The following is a 20,626-nucleotide window of genomic DNA, read 5'->3' as shown; positions in this document are numbered from 1 at the left end:
CTCCAATATATTTGCTTACTTTCTAAAATCAATTCAACTTAAAATTTGTTTGTTTTCTGCATGTGTACTTAACTTCCTTTTCTCCAGGGGATAAAGCCAGTAGAAGGGTACTTGTGGTGCTTTCTTAACAATATATGAGGTTATTTTAAGGGTCAAAGTAGCTTTCCTTTTGAATGCCACACTTTGGAGTAAAAATAAAAAGCCTCTTTTCTAGTATTATAGGCACACTTAAATATTATTTTCCTTGAACTTCCAGTTATTAGTAAAAGTGGCATTCTCACACTAAAAGATGTTACAAAGTAGCTATGGGTCAATTGACAACAGCAGACTTATACCAAAACAACATTTAAACAGGAAGTTGTGTGTACTTCAGCAGATTCTTAGTAAATCACTTGATAAATTACCCTGTTGTAGCTAAGCTGGGTGAAATTGTTTCAAAACATATTTGCCCAAATTTCATCTTTTGCAATAAACCTTCTGCAGGCCTCCAGTAAAAACACTTTTTTTGCCTTTTTGTCTCAAACCTGTATATTAAACGTGTTGCTAGAACTCTTGCCAAAACCTGAAAAATGCAAGTCTCATTTTTAGTAGAAATACAATAGCAACAGTACTGAACTGTTCTGCAGTATCAACAGTGCTTAAATCTATTCAGTTAGCTGCCTTCATATGTCTCTAGATAAATACTCTTGAAATAAAATTTTACCATTAGTTGTTATAGGCTAGGGGATTTGCTTGTACCTGAATTTATTTTTGTGACAGTTATTTGACCTAAGTGAAAAAAGCCCCTCTATACATACAAGAAGTGGGTTTTGTCAATGGGTAGTTTGAATAAGATCTTTTCATCCTTTTCAGAAGGATTATTATACATAAATATTTTACAAAATAACCTAGTCCATTAACAATTTAAGGTTCAATGTGTGTGCTTTGATAAATACTATAAACATTCTAAAAAGTTATTCAAAAGAAGATAATGAAATGCCAGATTTTGCACATTTTCAAAATTTGAATATTAAAAGATGTGCTTTGTTAACGACAATTGATTTATGCTGATTCAGGAGTTGGCCCATATGGATATTTTCCATGTGTGTTCCCATAAGTTCAAAGATACTGTTAAAAAATTCTTAAATGGAAAAACATCACAGTATAAATAGATGGCTTCTTTCCCTCACCTATGCACATACAAAACCAAGGTAAATATGGAAAATGCACTTTCTAAATACGTAAACACACTTAGATGTAAAATCTAAGGCTTTGTGCACCTAGACAGATGAAATCCTGAGCACCTTTGGGATCCTAACATTTCTAAATACCTTTGTTGTCAGAGGAAACCTATACTTTCAAGCAACCCTTCACATCAGTCTATGTGCACTTCAAAGGTTTCTGTCTACCTTTTGAAGTGCACTATCCATATCCAACACTAAAGCTTTTCTAAGTGGAGACTGGCAGCTGCAAAAATAGACTGTAAATCTGGTTTCAGCCAGACTGTAAGTAGATTTAAAGACATATTTTAAAAAGTCCTGAGAGCCTGTCTTGATTACGGTGCCAAGAATTTCTACCTTGACATTTTCACTCAGTAACTCCTTTCCCTAGTGGCCCATCAGAAACCTCTCTGCTCCTCATCACCTCCCCTTAATGCTTCTTAAGACAAAACAGGGCTGGAGATGAAGTCCCTGATGTATAATGCCTCCAATGAAAGGCTGGAGAAAATGGTCAAGGCATTATCTGTAGATAAAAACACAAGTATTCTTTCCACATGCTGCTGTGTGGACGGTAATAGGAACAAGATAAACGCTGTGTGCTTGTGTCTGTAATTCTGTTATAGAAAGCAGCTGCTGTGGACTGCGTTCTTCCATTCTTACTCAGAAGCTTCCTCTGCTGCTTCTGTGCTCTGCACTGAAGTCTTCAGTCCACAGCATTTTGAAGGTACAGAACAGCACTAGGAAACTGGGAACCTAAGTCACTTCTTTCTGTACCATTAGATGTCAAAATGCTTTACAAAGGCGGCAGATGTAGTTACTTCACAATACAGCTGTAAAAATAAAGGTACGTCATAGACACACACAATCTCTTTGAGGTTGAATTGATCTCTTTAAGCCCACCAAGGACACCAGTGTCAGAGCAAGGAACAGGACCTTGCAGTTTAGGTGCCCAAAAAATTATTACACCAATGAATCCGTGGTGTTTTTTTAGTCTATGGCATCTGGTGTTCATAAAGAACACAGGTATTTGTTACAGCTTGAAGTTTCTCATTTGAACGTCTCAAATCCTGGCCTTCTGAACCCAAACACCATACAGTGACTGTCAGCCTTTTCCATAAAATGAGTCTCTGTTACTACATAAACCATTTTGAGAGTGTTTTCCTCTGTAGAAGCAGATGGGATTTTTGCAAAGCACCTACCAATGACCATCAACAGGAAAAACATGTCTCATTTATTGAGACTGAAAGAGCAAAAGAACTTCAGGATCCCTCTTTCTCAGAGTTTGGTTTAATGTTGTATTTAAGTCTGTTATGGTTCTCTATTTGATTGTGATGTTTGGCACAGTTAGAATCAGCATATTCTGGAAATGTACAATTATTTTGAGCTAGATCACCTTAACAGACCTTTGAAGGAATGATGTCAGATAACTTTGTAATATATGGGGCCCACTTACATTGAGCTTGTCAAAATTTTAAATGGATGAATGTCAGTGCTGGCAGGAGACTTGGCTTCTTCCTGGAAGAGTATTTTATTTTGGTTTACGTAGCAAAAGAGAAGGAAAATGAGAAGAGCAGTTAAGACACTCTGGGTAAACCCAAAATAGTTTGAAAATACCCAGGGAAGGTTGATGAGATATTGAAGTGTTGCTGTTTTTTCCTAAGATGAGAACAAGAAATTATTGCTTTTGATACCTCTGCCAGTAGCTTGAAGCTCTTGCTTCTCATTCCTTCCTGATCAGTGTTTTAGAGAAACTGTTCCAGTTCCTTCCTGTGCTCTTACTGATTCCATTTTTGGTAGAGCTCTATAGCAGTGCAGGATTTATCCCAAATTAAAGCACTTGCAAAGACAGTGTCTTACATTCACAAAAGCTTTGGCTTACTTTTCAAGATTTACTGTGAGGTTTTAATATAACTATGGAAAAACAAGTCTGCCTCGTTTTTTGTTTATCGTTTATATTTAGCATTACAAAATCCATATAGTGTTTAGTCCTGTAGTGTTTTCATAGAAAAAAAGTCTTAATGTTTAAACAGTACAGAATAACTTAGCGATATTAGTATTTGCATTTTTAATAAGTAGTATCATGATGCCCAAGACTTGCTACTGAAAATTAATTTTCAATGAAGAAATTATTTACAGTAAGAATACACTAGAGGAACAGTAACATCTGGCTTAATTCTTTGATTTCCATTCTGATAAGGCTGTAAAATCTAATAAAATTAATTAGTAACAAAAAAGCAAGCATCCTAGAATGTTTGGAGAGGTGGAACCTCTGTACTATAACTGCCTTGTCTAGATCTGCTTTCCAGGGTATTTATTGCATTAAAATGTAACAGTTCACAGTAACGGAGAGGTGTTGTTTTTTCCTTTAAAAAAAATTATAGGACACCCACTCACCCTGTGCCTGCTAAGCTGTGCAGCTTCTCCCAGAAAGGGATCAAGCCATTTCAATATCTCTTAGCCCTTGTTCTCTGCTGCAGCCACCGAAGGCTTGCTTCATCTCCTTGGTGCACTTCCAGAGAAACATCTCATCTCCATCCTTCTCTTGGATCTGTTGGTGTCCTTGATTTTCCCATGCTTTCCTGTTACTCCCTAACCTAAGTATTGTGAGCCATCCTCTCCCCTAAAGTCCTCTTTTTGTTAGAGTAGGTACAGGGTATTAGTTGTGGGACCAGGGCTCTCAGCCAGGCCATCCGCCCTTCTAAACTGGGGGCTGGGATCTTGGCACAGGAAAAATGTGGACCTGTTGGAGCCAGTCCAGAGGAGACACCAAGATGATCAGAGGGCTGGAGCACTTCTCCTTTGAGAAAAGGCTGAGAGAATTGGGATTGTTCAGCCTGGAAAAGAGAAGGCTTTGGGGTGGCCTAATCATGGCCTTCCAGTACCTGAAGGGAGCCCACAGGAAAGATGGAGAGGGACTATTTACAAGGGCCTGGACTGACAGGACAGAGGGGAATGGCTTCAAACTGACAGAGTAGGTTTAGATTAAATGTTAAAATTCTTCCCTGTGAGGGTGGTAAGGCTCTGGAACAGGTTGTCCAGAGAAGCTGTGTCTGCCCCATCGCTGGAAGTGTTCAAGGCCAGGTTGGATTGGGGTCTGAGCAACCTGGTCTGGTGGAAGGTGTCCCTGCCCATGGCAGTGGGGTTGGAACTAAATGATCTTTAAGGTCCCTTCCGATCCAAATCATTCTGTGATTCTACGATTTTCAAGCTCATGTCTGAAAATGCACATGCATATATATGTGCACATATGTGCAACATGCCCTGTGTAATTCAGGTGAGTTCCTCTCAGCTTGACATTATCTCTGTAAGGCCTGTGCAGAGCTCAGCAGGCAGGGAGGGGGAGCAAGAGGCTATGGAAAACAACATCTCCCATGCTTGGGGGATGGGCTGTAATTAGAATTTTACTGAACTCCAGCTGATTTTACCAAACTCAAGTGAGTTGTGTCCAGCACATGTTCAGTGCCCTTGTACTGTAGAATGGGCAGTATGATGAGCTGGGACATGAGCCCATAAGCCCACACAGCTTTGCCAGGGGGTTTACTAGAAGTGGTAGGATACCACAGCTCTACAACTGCTCCAGCAAACCAGGGTATATCCATTCTCTCCCATGAGCTCCAGTCGAGGCTGCACACATGACTGGCCCTAAGCATGTGTCAAAGCCTTGCTCTCTCTTTAGCAAGCAATTGATATGCATATTTTTAATAAAAATTATGCAATAAAGTGAAGGAAGCACTAAGCTGTTTTGTTGAATAACAAGCCTGAAATAATTTCCTGGGTTAAGGAGAGAGGTTAAGAATGAAGTACACCCTTGGACAGAAAGTAAATGCCTAGAAGTTAAGCAGTGATTCACCACAGAGACAGGGAGGGTAGTCTGATGATTTGCATCATCTAAGACATGTTACTGGTACAGCCTGTAATGAACCAACTCTTTGGGGATGGGAGTCAAGATCCACGATCTCCATATTCCCTGAAGAATGTCTCATAGAATCTTTGTAGAGTTTTTAAATATCCCTTTCCAGGTTTTGTGCCTGCTGGAAAGCTTTGCTTATTCAGCATCTGTAGGTGTCAGCTTCAAAAACGATGGCTTAGCCCAGGGGCTTAGCAATTAGACCCTGATCCATTAAGATACTCTATCTAAGAGCTCTCTGAACCCACTCCTTGCTCCCTCCCCAGTGCAGTAGCAAGGAAAGTAAGTAATGTGCTTTTCACCTTAATGGTATTTCAAATGAAACATGCAGTTAAGCAGATTCATATTTGCAGGATTCCTTCACATTTCAATTTATTTGAAGAATTCCTTCTCTTCTTTAAGTTTTTAATTATTCCTTGTTTTTTCCTACATTTTACAGCTAATGCTTTAGTATTACTGTCACAATTGTTTTGAAATTTTCCAATCCTGGTAGGTATTTTTGCATTGCACAGAAAAACGTGAACTCTGGACCATTTCCACAAGAGATACTCTGTCATAATCCATGATAATTCTGGTAGAGCAGGAGAAATCAGCAGGCTAGTCCTAGTCAATACATTGGAGAGAAATTGATTACAAATATGTGTCATTAATTTATGCCGGTAGAGGGTTTGTTTATTCTGAAAATTGAGACCTCAGACTGGGCTATGTTTTAATAAGCACTAACAAAATGCTGTCTTTTTTTAAAAATACTCTCAAAAGTGCCAGACATGGTGTGATTCTTGGGGCTGTCCTGTACAGGGCTGAGACTAGGACTTCAGAGATCCTTGTGGGTCCCTTCCAACTCAGGATATTCCGTGATTCTCTGATTCCATGGTGAAGTTGTACAGCTCATGAACAGAACTCATGACCTTGGGCATGGCCTACAATGATGGTTCCCCAAATGTGCTCATCATCAGGGATCTCTCAAAATCCTTTCCTGAATCCTTTTGGAAAAATGGTGGCAATGCTAAAATTTCACCAAAGAAGAAAAAGAATTCAATAAAATTCACAAATAAATGCCATAACCTGAAAGGGTAAAATACAAACATTTTGCTTTAATGACTGTATTTTAGTCAGTACCTAGTGAGAACCTGCTGGGTGTGATGGGTATAGATTGTGGTTACAGCCAGTGTGACAGCACATACTGTGCCTGGAGACACTGATGTTTCCCAAAGCCCCCCAGTCAGAAACATGGCTCAGCCTGCTCTGGCTTGAGCATCATCCTTTTCCTGTTCCCTCCTCTTCAGGAGAAACAAGTACCTGTAAACTCAGGAATTGTCTAGAGCAGGATTGAAACAGTCACCTCTCTGTCGATCCCTCAGTGGGTCACAGAGAGGCAAACACAAAAGCACTTTAATCTCATTTGCATTTTATGTCATCAGAATGTCTCTAGGGTCTCTAACACATTGCACTATAACTAATCCTAAAAGTTAAAAAAAAAAAAAAAGTAGGGCAAGCCCTGCAAAAATAATCATATTAGAACTGAAGTGATGAGATATTTGTATTTAAGGAGGATCATTTTGACATTCTGAGCTTTTATTCTGCATCCCTTTCATGCTTTCAACTTTTTGCTTATAGCCAAGAGGGTTACAGTCTTTTTTTCTTCCTTTTCTGCTGTTAATTTATGCAACATTTGACCCCATAACCTGGGCTTTAAGAAAAATGTTCTGTATCACAGGGCACATAATAAAATTGAGGGAATGCAGTTTTTTTTGATAATGGTTTTGTACAAATTAGTATTTTTTGAATGCTGCAAAAAACAGCACTCATTTATATGTGGATAGGAGCATGTGTAAATACGTACATCAATGCCTAATGACTGCCCTTGTTCATGGGACATTGTGAGTACACACTTGTTTTCTTGAAGTATCCAAAATTCTCTCATTCCTAGTCCAAAGACTCTATTTAGAACTTTTGTTCCTGAAGTGCAAAGTGTTTTCAATCAGATTAATATTTTTTTCGGAATGTTATTTCATTCAATAGTCTAATACTGTGTACATCCATGAAAGGTTTCTTGCATGTTTTCCTAGTTTGCTTTAGGAGTGTGAAATATAGGTTGAGTAGTCATTGTTCTATTCTATCAGTTTCTAGACTCTGTAATCTTTTAATAGTCTCTTCAACTCTTATCTATTCTGTTCCTAATTCCTCATTTTACTGCTTTGGTAATCTGATTCTAGTGCAGAGAAATCTCCACCTTCCTCACTTTTTAAATTCAATGCAACAATGACTTATCTTTTGGTATAGTTCGTCATTTCCTTTTAGCTGGATTTTTTTTTACTGAATTTTCTTCTGTGCTCAGTTAAAAAAACATTACAGCAGAAATAGCACAATCTGTTGCTAACCTGTAACCCTACCAAAATGTATTACCAAACCTCAAATGCAGAGTAGGGAAAATTTAGGCTGACCTGTGTCCTCTCAAAGTGCCACAAGGAGTAGTGATTCTCCTGAGTCAGTTCCAGTGCCTGTTTCTAGGGGCCACTGAGCTGAAAATAAAGGTTTTGACTGAATATCAGCTTAAATCACTAATTGCCCTGTTCATTAAAGACCCCACGGCATCAGAACAGGTTTGCTCAGAACTTCCTTCCTGGTTGTAATCCCTTTTCCTTTTCTATTCCTTTTTCCTAATACAGTGTTGGAAAAATGCTGCAAAAGAAATCCTGCTTCCTAAAAATTCTTCCAGTTCTAGCAGCACACAAATCAGCCGCAATTCAGTGGTGCTCTCTGGTCTGATACAGCTGCTGTCCTCCACTCCTCCTGGCCTTTTCAAGGCTGCATTAAAAGTCCCTCACCGACCTTGATAGGCAATTCCTTGCACTCCTTCAGAAACCAACCCCAAATATGGCACATGCCAGTGATAGGGAAGAGAAAAGCAAGCCCAAGAAAAATTTTCCTAAAGGTATTGGCCACTCTGACTCAACCCAGTGGGGATTATAGTAATTGCTCGACTGATAGCAAGAGGTAATAAATCTAAGGGCTGTGTGAGTTCTGAAGAGCTCAAGTCTGTGGAGAACCAAAGTGTCTATGCTTCTTTTCTTGACATAGACAGAGATGAGGCCAGAAATCACCTGCCAGTCATCTGCTTCACAAAAGAAATGCTGAAATTTCCCAGAAACCTGTGATCTCTTGGCCCTATTGCAATTTTGTCTAATGTCTGCTGGTATTGTGGTCAGTGCTAGAGATGTGCACAGTACAGACAAAGAGAGTTTTGCAACCCAGTAAACAAGTCATTTCTGGATTTTGGAAATAACTGGTGATGACCAGGAAAACATCTGGAAATTCTCAGGCCATGATACTTCTCCACATGCAAGATTTGTAACATTTTCACAGGGTGAGATCAGCTGTGATTCAGGAATAAAAACAGTTCTGTTCAGATTTTGAGGATTTTTTTACACTAGCATGAAAGCTTCTGAATATTTCTAATTTGCCTGGATTTTGCTTTACTCATCACATCTTGTTGTTATCATAGCTTTCTTTAACAACAGAAGCCAAAAACTTAAAAATAAAACCAAAAGTCTTCATGTAAAGATTTTGTTTAGTGGTTGGTAAGCCTTCATAGTTTCTTTACAGAATGAACGCCTCTTGCTTCCTGTACTGAAATTTGCAGCAGTTTTCTTGATCACATCCTGTCAGATTAACTGAAGCCACAGAATCTGACCAAACTGAAACAATAGCATGTCTTTACAAGCTACTTACTTGCATCTATTTTAAAAAGTTACCACTGCACTCCAGTTAAAAATTGGATTCTTTTCAAACAATTTACCAATGCCTGGCTTATTTTCAATCCAAAGAACTACAAGTATTATTCACTCCTGCATCTGATTAAATTTGTCTGCAAATATTGCTCAATTTTCCTCTCCCTCAGGTGAGTTTCTGTGATAAATGTCTTTTATCTCTGCTGAAACTTTGGTATCCATCTCTCTCCTTCTAACAAGCCATGTACATTTTAAGAGATATATGTCTTTTCACAAAATGAAATCTGAGGCCGAGATCTCTAGCAATTCATTGTATGGGGCATATTCTATTAATCTTCCAAAATCACAGTTCTATGTGTGTATTTTTTTAGCACATCCCAGGTTTTGTTGTCATTATTGTCCTCTGAATTTGCTGGTCAGTGTGGTAGATACTTGGGTCTGTAGGAGGGTGGGAGGAAATTACTTCTTAACTTTAAGCTAGTTTGTGCCTTACCCTGGATTCTGGGAAAGTAATTTCACAGGTGTGGCATCCTAACCATTATCCAGGTTTCTCAGGGTTTGATTGCATCCAGGACACTTAGGAGCATGCTGTCTTAAATAACATGTTTCAAACCAATCAAGGGGAACGTCCGGTAAGAAGCACATCCTACAGAGGTGGGGTAATGCTTTTTTGAGGCCAACTTTCCCTTTTCCCCATAAGACACAGCTGCAGAGGAGCAGGGTCCAATGACAGTCATAGCTCTAGAGGGGATTAGGGACCACCAAGGATGCCAAAGCACCCCCGAACTCTTTTGGGAGCTCTCCACCAGAAGACTGCACATGCCCCATAGTGTTGTACAAAACATGAAGAATCTCCTTCCTGAGGAGGCATCTAGATGTTCCCATGTTAATTTTAATATATACTACCTGATGAACTCTTTTTTTCATGGGCCTTCACCCCCAACAAATGAAGACTGTGACAATCAGTCCAACCACAGACATCAATATTGAAGTGATCAAGTCTTGTCTCTTTATCCTTGGTTGATGATACTCTTCCCCTCCACTATCTCTGTCCTTCCTTCTCTTTCTTATTTTAACTTATATATTTTTTCCTGGTATTCTTATACTTTTCTAGAAAAGAACCAAACCAGCTGCTACCTCCTTTCATTGCAATCACACTGTTTTAAAACAGATCTATCTCATATGTACACCAGTCAATCAGTGTTGTTTCACTCTAACTCATCTCAAGGGGTTTATTAACAGGAAGATCAACTGCCCTGCCTCAGAGGCAAGCTGTAACACATAAGAAACTCTTTTGCATTTTAAAGGCCACTGCTGTTTGCTGTCCTCAAAAGGGCAGTACTTCCCACACCAGCAAATATTCCACATAGGATGTAAATAAATTGACTGGGCACCAACCTTTTCCCAGTTAGTTGACTTGTGGGATGCATGAGTATTAAAAGAGAATAGAAATTATGACTGTGACAACCAAGGTGCCCTCATCCATGATCCAACACCTGGCAGAGTGCACACCAGCACAACATTTCACTGATGTGTCACTGGGGAGGTATGGGTGTGATCGAGGCTGCTTGCTGCTGATCATATGTAAGCTCATATGAAGACATTGTTGGGTGTCAGCATAATCCTCCCTTACTGAGTACCCCAAGGGAATGAAGGGATTAAAGGAAGAACAAAAAAGAAATTATCTCAGCCAAGGTTTGAAAGCAGCTGGAGAATCAAGGATGCAAGTGAGAGAATGCTACAATTAAATTTGCTCGTGCAACCTTAATTTACTCATTGTCCATATGTTGAAATAGCTCAGACAGAACCTTTTTCCATAGGTAGTTTCCCCTTTAAATTGTGCAGAATAGATCTCCTGAGTAACAAAGTGATATGCAGTTGTGTCTACAAAATACTGAACAGTGTTTCTGCATCTGTTGAAAGGAGTATAATAAACAGAGCAGACTTCAGGAAGGGAATGAACAATATCCGTCCTAAGTGTTTCTGCATGGTGTTCGGTGCATTACTCTAAGGAGCATTTTTACAAGCCTTGACCAGTTGAGACCTTCTCATTTTCCAGCTGGTCAGCTTTCAGTGTGGATATCAGCTTTGCAAAGTGCTGAGCACTCACTTTTGCAACTGGAGTTGGTGGGATGCATAATTCTAATATCAATGTACAGAGAAATTAGTGGGATACAGATCTTAAATATTAATGGACCATGTCGTGCTGACAGCAGTGTGCAACTACATTTCTAACCCTGGGCCTACCTCAGGATGCTATATGGACCTATATACAAAGGGCTTAAAAATGCCAAGTTTCCTGAAAAGTCAGGTTATGTACCTCATACTGAAAACTAAAATTAATAGATAATCAGTTTCAATTGTCTCGTCTAAAAAAAAAATGAGACTAATAGGAGCCCCTTTTCTCACATGAGTAGAATTAAAGTTTATTAAAAGCTGTGAAACACTCACTAAAACCAAAAATATATCTATATAAATGGTGACAGAACTGAAGATAAAATTAGTGATGAGAAAGATTACTTCAGTTTAAGTGTTCCTGTTTGACTTGCCTTTAGGGTCCTGTGGATAACAAGGTGCACAATGATTTAAAGAAGACAAGTGTTTGCAGGTAGGAAGATGTGAGAGTGGGTGTTGAGATGGCTCTGCTGACCTGTTCCTAACTTGAGGCTTTTTGTTCTTGTAAGGCTTTTTCAGGTGCTGACCCACTTCTGGGGAAGACAAGCATGGAGCAGATTCTAGACAGCTCCCCATCCTTAGATGTCATCAGCATGTACCCCACTGGTACCCTGGGAATGTAGGATGCTTCTCCGCCTTCTCCCTAAAGGTGCCTCTCTCTGCTATGCATGTGCAATTATGAAAATTAAATAGTTTTGTTTTTTCATAGCAGAGACATATGAGAAGCACAACTGAAAGCAACTCTGCCATTTCTTTCAGTCCTTTCTACTAAAGTATCCTTTTCTGGGGATTTTTTTTCCTGGTATGCCATTTCTGTCATGGACAGTTCCAGGTAGAACTGTCATCTTAAGTAACATTTTCATCAAATTTACTATATCTTCTGGTAGGTGTATTTTCCACAAATGATACTTCTCTCCTGAGAGGAGAGTTGGCAGTTCTTCATTTTTACAGCAGTTCTTGACTTTTTTTTGTAATTTCTGCCAAGCCAAATTTCACACCATATAGGGGCAATAAATTCTGTCTCCTAATAGATGGTTGGAATTGGAATAGATGTTTCAATTTTAACCTCTACCCTCATCAGCATTAAGAAGTGACTGCTTGCCAATATAAACCACACAGTTACCACAGCTGTTTTCCTGCTCAAATGTTGACTAAAGATGAGCTTCTCAGACAGCATTAAAAGGACAAATGATAGCCTGTTACAGAAATTACTGCATTCTGCAGCAGCAGTGTTCCCTTCTGAGTGACTGGTCCCTAAAGCTGGAGCAATAATTAAATCACTGTAAGATCTGTGTATAAGATAGTTCTCATATATACACTGGTATTTGCCTGTATGATCGATTTAGCTACATTGTCATCTCCATGGGCACATTCAGCCACATCCTACTGCTGTTGTGTTCAGCTGAACAGAGATGGAAGTTGAGGAGCATTAAGTGCACCTGGTGACCCCCTCCCTCTTCACCCCAGTTGTGTTATTCCTACCTTCTCTTAGCCTCTTGAGTGGGCATTTCTGGTAGGAGAGAGTGCCTTGTATAGGCACAAAGAAACACTAAATGTATACAACCACTACAGTTGGAAAGATACGTCTATGTGCTCAGTACCCTAAAATTTGATCCTTTTTTTAATCCATAGTCTGTATTGGCTTCTTGTTCACTTCCTCTGTCCTAATACACAGTTGTACACATACACACGTGCATCTAAATGCTTCCCAGCATCAGATCCTCATCCTGCTCTGCAGAGAGGACATCTCCTGTGAATATTCTCCTGGCTGGTTTTGCTCCAGAATGTAGGTTTCCCACTCATTCACAGCCTCCTCTGCCTACAGTACCTTTTCACCCCTAAATCACAATCCTGTGCTGTTCTTAGTGCCATCTTTTGTGTGACTCAGGGTGGTGTTTGGTGCTCTTCTGACCTTTTCCAGGCAGCTTTGGCTGGTCTGTTGTTGAGAGGTCTGACTGGGTTGCTACTTACCTGTTTTCTGGCAATTCTGGGCAGCAAGAGCTTATACTGTTACCCTTTATTACAGAACCAGTGATGTCTCCTATAAAATCAATAAAACTATGGGGCTATGAATTAAGAGGCCAGGCAATGGAGATGGGATAGAATATCAGCAGTACTTATTAATACATTCCAGACACTCTTGGCTCAGATATTATTCTTAATTGTGTACCTTCCTCTGAGTGATCTCTTTGCTTTATCATAGTGGGTATTGACTAAATTTTATCCATCCCCCATAAATTTGTTGAAAAACTGTAAAATAACTAAAGAGTAACTCTAATGCAGTTATACTTTGGTTTACTCCTGTTCCCAACATGGAGATGCTAAGTTCTGAAAAGGAGTTTTCAGCTGAAATCTGTAGGATTTATCTCCAAGAGTGCAGGGGATACAATTAGGTGAGCAGTGTTCATCTGGTCCACTGTGCCATTTAACTCCCAGAAAGTCCTTTTACTTCAAGCACAGCTCTCTGTGTAGCTGTCACAGCACTATGCAAAAGAGCTGTTCTGCCTCTGCCTTCACTTACTTCACGTGGGTATGCTGGCAATCAGATTTAGCTGTACGTGCATAAGCTCCCAATCTCTTGGCATGATCATCCTGTCACAGCTTCCTCAAAATTTCAGCCAGCAAGGACTAGAAATACCGGGAGAAAGGGAATGTTTCACATAGCACTGCAGCCATCTGTCCAGCTGAGTTAGCACTGACAGGCTCCTGAGAGAGCAAACCTCACCTGCCAGAAGATCAGGATGGAAAATACAGAGGTAGAAGCAAAGAGGTTCTTTCTTCCTTTGCTCCACAAAGGGATGTTTCCAGAAATGACTTGCTTTGATTTACTGAAACAGAATGATAAAGCATTTTGGAGGTTGTAAGTCCCACAATAATGAAATATCAATAACCCCACCAGCTGATAAAACGCATCTTGTAAACAGACTTTACATTTATTTAGGTGATGTAAAAATTTACACTTTAAAGAAAAAAAAAGAGAAAAAGCAAATAAACAAAATAAAAATTAAATTGCATAGCCTATTTTATACTGCAGCACAAAAAATTAATTACATTTTGCTCCTATTTCTCAGTTCTCTGAGAACTATGGCAGTAGACAATTGAATACATCTTTATGTTTTGCTCAATAAATGGAATTGCTGCTAGTGCTTAAGATTTTGATATGCTCATAAAACATCCAGTCTATTGCACCATGGCTTTTTCAATAAAAAAAAAATCTCTGAAACTCAGAGGCCAAGCAACAAAAAAACCAAACCAAACAAACACCCTGCAAGCATCCATATTTTCAAACATATTTATTTCCTCTATTTTAAGAAATAATTTCTCATCTTAACCCATTACCACTCCAAGAATTTAGACAGATTTCTAAAACTTAAATCAAGTGGCTGAATATGAAAATACAAAGTAATCAAGAACTTATTACAAATCTTGTCAGATTTACACAGGCAAAATCAGACCCTAAGAATTTTGCTATGGTCAAAGCAAAGAAATTGGAAATTAATGGAGGATTTGGCTCATTAATTATTGCAGTGCTGCCCTGGATTATACTGAACAGCTCTCTGGGGGTCCCAGTTCTTGTATGGAGGGAGAGATCTGGCATTTCAGACACGAAGATTCACATTTGCATCAGTGAGAGGCATTTGCACAGGTAGTGGTGGGCTTCCCACTGTACTCTCAGGGCAGACAGAGGCCATAAATGGCTTCTTCACCTTAGTGGCTTGTGCATATTTCTAAATATGTGACCCTGGAGCTGGTGCATCCAAGGAGTCTTCCATTCTCAGTGAAGGAGGGTATGTGGAAAATTATCTTGTCCTTATTGAAGATTTCCCTTTCCATTTATCAGACAATTTACTATTTAAATTTATTATTTAAATATGTTCCATTTAGCTGGTTCTGAGACTATCTCCCAACATTTTAGTGAGAGAATTAGAAATATATTCAAACAGGCGTGGTGCATGCAGAGGAAATTTGAAATCATGACAAATACACTACAACAGAAATTTCATTTTGCCAATAAACTACATTAAATTTTCAGGCTTTAATGATGGTTGATATGATAGTGAAGGTTAATTTGTATTTCAGGTTTGCCCATTTTTATGTAATTCATGTTCCCATAGTGCAGGGATTTTGCAATAAAAGGAATATTTGTCATGATGCCTGAGATGGCCACCTAAAAACAGAGACTAGACAAAAATAAGGGAATAAAGGTAGGTATTTATTTGAAGGGCCTTCAAAGGTACACCCTGGGCAGGCCAAAGGCTACACCCAAGATGGACCCTGGGTCACGAGTTCTTCACACTTTTATAAGTTTGGTTCTTTTGCATATCAGGGTTAATTGTCCAGTTATAACCTCAGTTAATGATGTAATTACCCCAAATTTGCCTCTCCTGTTCAGAGGCTTTTAGTTTATGCATTTTGGGGCCTGGTGTCCTTGAGGTGGATACCTAAAGAGGTTTGTTATATCTAACCAGCATGAGCAAACAGCAGCTAACAAGACACACGAAAATTCAGAGTTAAACACTAGGCAGTACAGGACTTGAAAAATATAAAAGTTAAAACCTAAGGCATCAGTCAGAAATAGCTAATACCAGTCGGTGCATCACAGGCAGTTTATCCCAGTAAGACACCTTGGCTATGTTGATTTCCAACAGCATAAAATTTGAAGTTCAGTGAACTTCACAGTAAAATGAATTCTGGCAGATCCAGACTCTCACCTTGTACATGGAAAACAGGAGAGGCAGGAGAGAGCGAGGGAGGGAAGAAAAGTGCTAAGCAAAAATACCTGTCATCTCTGCTTATCTCTTATCTCCAGAGGGTCAGTAAGTGATAAAGCAGTAGTACAGACCACGTGGGACAAAGAGAGAGAGGAGTGAAAAAGGTTTTCTTTGGAAGGGCTAGAAAAATCTCACAGAGGGAAGTGACAGATCTGCATATTTAAAGCCTGCATAAAGCAGCAGTTCCACAGGGAAAGTGAGCAGCTTTGTGGGTTTGCTTGGGAAAAGCAGCAGTCTGGAGGCACCTGAGAGCCCTGTTCTGAGCCAAGCAGGAGCAAAGGCAGCACGGTGGCTGAGTGCCCATCCACACACCTCCAGAGGTGATGGATGGACCCATTGGATTTTAGCTTTGTTGTGGAGAAGTCAGAGCGCTGTGCTGTTTCGTAATGCGACGCTGCTCCACCAGGATCTATGCTCAGTGAGTTAATTTGATGTTCACTCGCTAACATTTGCCAGATATTGCATAAAAGTCTGCATTTTCTGATATCAAACACCCTCTATCAGTTTAAAATATTAAATTTAGGTTAGGATTAATAAATCCCCCTTACTTCTATGTCCAGAATTCTTTCTGCTGCCAGAAGTCCATGAATAATTGTATTTAGGCAGTTTCATAGCACTGTTGTGAGCAGAAAGGGTCGTGTGCAACAAAAAAACCTCTTTTCCTCTATAAAACCAGTTTTACTATCAAAAATTGAACAATGGCCATTTAGTCTTGCTGAGGGTAGAAATGCACTTTAAAACATGACATTAATTTTTAAATAATGAAATTACTTTCTTTACTTTTATGGAAATACAAGGGATTCTGCTATCTTCACTACTATATATATATATAAACTAATTGAACTTTCTTTCTGAGGTAGATAGAAAGTTAAATAGATGAAACAGAGCAGGTCACTAGCAGATTACTTTCTCATTTAATTTTGTATGCTGCTACAAAATTTAAATCTCCGTTGGAAATACAGCAAAGCTTGAGGATCTTCAAAACTAAGAATTTCGTTTTCATCCCTTTTGAGTTTATAAATAAAAAATTAAGGACGATCTCATTAGGTATTTTGCACAGTTCAAACCTGGGTCATGTTTTCTACAGTATTATAATGCAAATACAAAATTTGGAAGAATTATTGCTTCATAACAGTTGCTTCATTTTGGATTACATATAAATATATATCTTACTTTGTTTTTTGCATTTCAAAGTTATTTGAGATCTGTTCATGATCTACTGTTTTCTTACTATAAATTAGTAATATATTTAAAGGTAGGCTAAGTGTCCTGGGTTGCAGTGTATTCCATTATCATCCTCATGAGCTGTTGCAATCAGGTGGGGCAGTGTTTCCTTGCCTCCTCCCCCCAGACTATCTTTCTGTTAATTGCCCATCATTGTCCTGCCACCTGACTCAGCGATAACTCCCTCCGGACTATCTTCTGTTAATGAGCCTAATCAACACTTGGCCTCATGACTCATTACCCCATTGTGAGATGCTCCACCCAGAGGGAGGAGCCAAGCATGCCATCCTGGATATAATCTGAGATTCTGAACACCACAACCTTTCCACTGGATTTCCAGAGGACAGGAGCTACACAGCCACTACTGGACTCTCTGAGGAAGAGCAGACTGTTTTACTACAGGATCACCACTTCAGGGAGGACTGCAGCCACCATTCTACCAGACTGCTACCACCACCCCGACTAACAGGGTGTCAGGTTGTGTCTTGACTCTGTCAGTTTGAACCAGTGTTCTCTTTTGGTTTTTTTTCCCCTTTTCTTTAATTTCCCCATTAAATTGTTATTCTGACTTGGTGCCTACCACTGGTTTGTTTTTCAAATTAGTACATTAAGTCATTAATGCAAACAATATTTTCTTCCAGATGCTGGAATCAGATAAATACCTGAGACTGGGTAATGTACAGACTTAGGTGACTACACTATTACTTACTTTACTTAGCATGTTCCACCATGCAGGTTGTGTTTTGGTTTTAAATGAAATTCACTGCCACGACCTGATGTGCTTAATAGATCAATTATAAAAATTGAATTGGTGCAACTGGAGGTCAGTGAACTGAAGTTTGCCCGACAGAACTGTCAGTATGGGGAAGGATTGTAGGAAATACATAAAACATATGCATAAATTTAGACTCAGAAATGGACAGTGATGTAGCTTTGATGGCAGCGTGAAGATTCAGCAGCAACATGACCTCAGTGCATAAGACCAGTATGGAGGCCAAATATTCTGATGGCACTGCATCAAGTTCTGTGTTTCTAAATGCAGCTGGCACCCAACATCAACATTTCATGGTGTCAGGCTGGGGAGGAAGAACCTGTCCACATTTGGGTCTGGCACCAGCCAGGCCACTGCTGCAAGCATGCACTTCCTCAGACAGTACCCGGCCATCTGCTGTGGGCCAAGGAGAGGTGGAAAAGAAATTTCTTGGACACAGTGATATTTTCACACATTTCATTAATGGTCTTTGATTCCTGTCCAGTTCCTGAAGAGAGAGGACATTTTCTTTCCCCCTGCATCTACTAAGTTGGTTGTCACTTTTGCCCATTGCCAGTGATGATGTTGCCACTCTCTTTGACCATCAGTTTCTGGCACCTGCAAGAATCATGGGCACTGCTGATCCTCCCTCTGGGACAGGTGAGCCAGAGAGATAGCATGGATGGAGGATTAGTTTCAACTTTTTTATCCTCCAGTGCACCCATCCAAGCTGTGCAGATGGCCTATGGTGAAACCAACCTTCTGCTACCACTAGAAGTGAACATTTCCACTTGAGGGCTGATTCCTCTCCTAAGGCACTCCAGTGTGTTTTGCACAGCTACATGCTATCCATGCAAAACATTTATATTGGATTCAGGTTGGCCCTATATGTAACAGGATAACAGGACTGCTGGAAACATTCATGTCAATCTGTAAAGCTTCAGTCTTGCCAAAAATCTTGATTGCTTTCTTTGCCAGAATTATGAAATTAGTAGGGAAGGCAAAGTGCGTCTTTTTCAGCTGAAGAGAGAAGCATTTAATCAGTGTGTCATGATACCCCATTCTAAGAATTATTTTAACTGCCTTAGATAGGAACAGAACCATATGGGTCATGAATTAGCTGAAGGGCTATAAACAAAGGAATGTGTATGGAAAATCATAGGTTTAGGGTTTGGGTAAGGGTTAGTGTTCAGTTATGTTAGGATTAGGGTTGGGTTAGGTTTGGTTTAGGGTTAGTGTTAGGGTTTATTTAGGGTTTGGGCTAGGATTGGTTTAGGGTTAGGATTGGGTTAGAGTTAGGTTTAGGGTTGGGTTTGGGGTTGGGTTAGGGTTAAGGTTAGGTGCTGAATACAATGGAGAGAGCAAAGGGGTTTTCCTCCTTGTACAGCTCCAGAGTTCAACTCCAGAGCAACTGTTGATTTCTAAAAAACCACTCATTCAGGGACTTCAGGGAAGCTACTAAGGTAAGGGTTTTGAAACCATAAAGAAGTGAGAATGAACTCACCAGGCCATGGTTCCAAGTTTTAAAAGCCCTTAAAATTGTGCTCTAGCTCTTATCAGCTTCAGTTTGGGTATGGGCATAATGATATTCCTTTGCTAAGTCTTTTTTCCATCTCTGTCTTCTGAGTTTTGTGTTCCTTTATGTGTTGTACGTTAGAGGGGAGCAAAAGGCTGCTCTCAGAGACCTGCTTATCAGAATAATTGGGGTTTTGGAGTGGAAGCTAATGCCAAATGTTTCTGCCTCCTCTTCAAATCCGGCCATTCCCATACAACAGTAGACAGTGACAGGCGTGGAGAAACATGGCCAGCTGGAGGGCAGCAAAACTGGCAAGTGGAGTGGCTTTTTCTCAGACAGGAAATATACTGGAACATAATGTTGTTTTTCAGAGCCAGAAAAATGCCACCACAGGAGGAGGATGGCTAAAGAGCAGCTAGAGAACCACAGAGAGGCACAGCTGGTCAGAGCTGTCTTTTTAAATTGTGGACTTGTTGCAGTTGGAACAACCTCTTGTATGGGCCAAACACAAAGCTGTGCTTAAAATCAACATCTTTCAGGAATCAAATTTAAATTCTGTTCAGGTGGAGTCTGCTGTAAAGCAGCTGTCAACCTCAACAGCTTTGTGTGAGGTAAGCACCCAGCAGTTATTTTCCTTTCCAGCCTGTTTCACAGGGGTGTGGAGAGGATGGTTTTGAGCCTGCTGGAAATGTCATCCCAGTGACTACTTAGGGTTTGATTGACAGCTGCTCCACACAATCTGATTTTTGGGCATGTTAGGCACATTAAGCTGTCTGCTGACCCAGTGGAAAAGCTGCCCAAAAGAAGTCAAACACTTGTCATTTTTAGATTTAAAAAAGTGCAAAACAAAACAAGGCATTCCTTCACCACTTCCCATGGATGGGCAGGTGTTCAGCCGTCTCCAGAACAGCAGGGCTCCATCATGAGTAACCCAGTTCCTTCTTCTTCCCCCAGCTTTATATGTTGAGCAGGACACCTTATGATGTGGAATATCCCTTTGGTCAGTTGGGGTCAGCTGTCACAAATCCTTGCTGGTGGGGTGGTGTGAGAGGCAGAAAATGACGTGGTGCTGTGCAAGCACCGCTCAGGGATAACAAAAATATCCCTGTGTTATCAACGCTGTTTCAGCACTAATCCAAAACACAGCCCCATACCAGCCGATATGAAGGAAATTAACTCTATCCCAGCCAAAACAAGCACAATGTGTTTGCTAGAGGACCAATACCCACCAGAGCGTAAAAACATTTTGGAAACTTAAATAGTTTCCTGGGTGCAGCGTGTCTGGAACTCTAGACCACAAAATCTCAGAATATGTTGAGTTGGAAGGGACTTAAAAAGATCATTGAGTCCA

This window comes from Corvus cornix, chromosome 1, assembly GCF_000738735.6.
Source record: "Corvus cornix cornix isolate S_Up_H32 chromosome 1, ASM73873v5, whole genome shotgun sequence".
Lineage (NCBI taxonomy): Eukaryota > Metazoa > Chordata > Aves > Passeriformes > Corvidae > Corvus > Corvus cornix.
The sequence above is the reverse complement of the archived record's forward strand: the minus strand, read 5'-3'. Positions refer to the sequence as shown.